The sequence below is a fragment of the Triticum dicoccoides genome, chromosome 5B, assembly GCF_002162155.2.
Source record: "Triticum dicoccoides isolate Atlit2015 ecotype Zavitan chromosome 5B, WEW_v2.0, whole genome shotgun sequence".
NCBI classification, from domain to species: Eukaryota; Viridiplantae; Streptophyta; class Magnoliopsida; order Poales; family Poaceae; genus Triticum; species Triticum dicoccoides.
In genome coordinates this window covers 544,894,734-544,895,414 of record NC_041389.1, presented here as the reverse complement: position 1 = coordinate 544,895,414, position 681 = coordinate 544,894,734, and positions in this window count along the sequence as shown.

Sequence of the window (681 nt, the reverse complement as noted above, 5' to 3'; positions counted from 1 at the left end):
TGACGGGCGGACCCCAATCCTTCCTCTCTCCCAGCCTCCCTTCCCGTCGCTCTCCCCTACCACTGTCGCCGATGTGGTCCGTCGAGCCCAGCACGTGCAACACTGGCGGCGGCGGGCCGACTTTTCCCCGCACACGCGGTGGGGCACTGGGGCTTCCTAACGGCGGCGGTGTGGCCCAGCGGCAGCGATCCTGCAGGCCACGGGTGCCCTTGACGCGGCGGCATGGTCGTTGGTCACGGGGCGGCACTGGTTGTTGTCGGCGCTCACTCGGCCCAGGTCTGGGCCCTTTTGGGCCCCATTTGGGTTGGGGAAGGCGGCGGCTCGGCGCGCGTCGGTGTTGCTCCCTGGTGGTGGTCGTGAGGCGTCGACGGTGTACGGGCGGTGAAGACTTCGTCGGCCGGCGTGCTGCATCATGGTGACATGGACTGTCCAGACCCAGTTGGGTCCGGCAGGTTTGTCAGGGTCTGGCATGTCCTTGTCGTCGCGTCTGGTCGGCTCCACGAGGGCGGTGGAGGTTGTACCCTCCTGCCGGTCGATTTGTGGTTGCCCTCGTGGCCATTGTCTCCTTTCCATCCCTCTAGGTCTTATTTTGGCGGCCCCAATGAAATGGTGATGTTGGTTCGGGGACCGTGGCGGCACATGATGGTGGGCGGCAGATTGGGTGGTCCATTATGGAGTGTC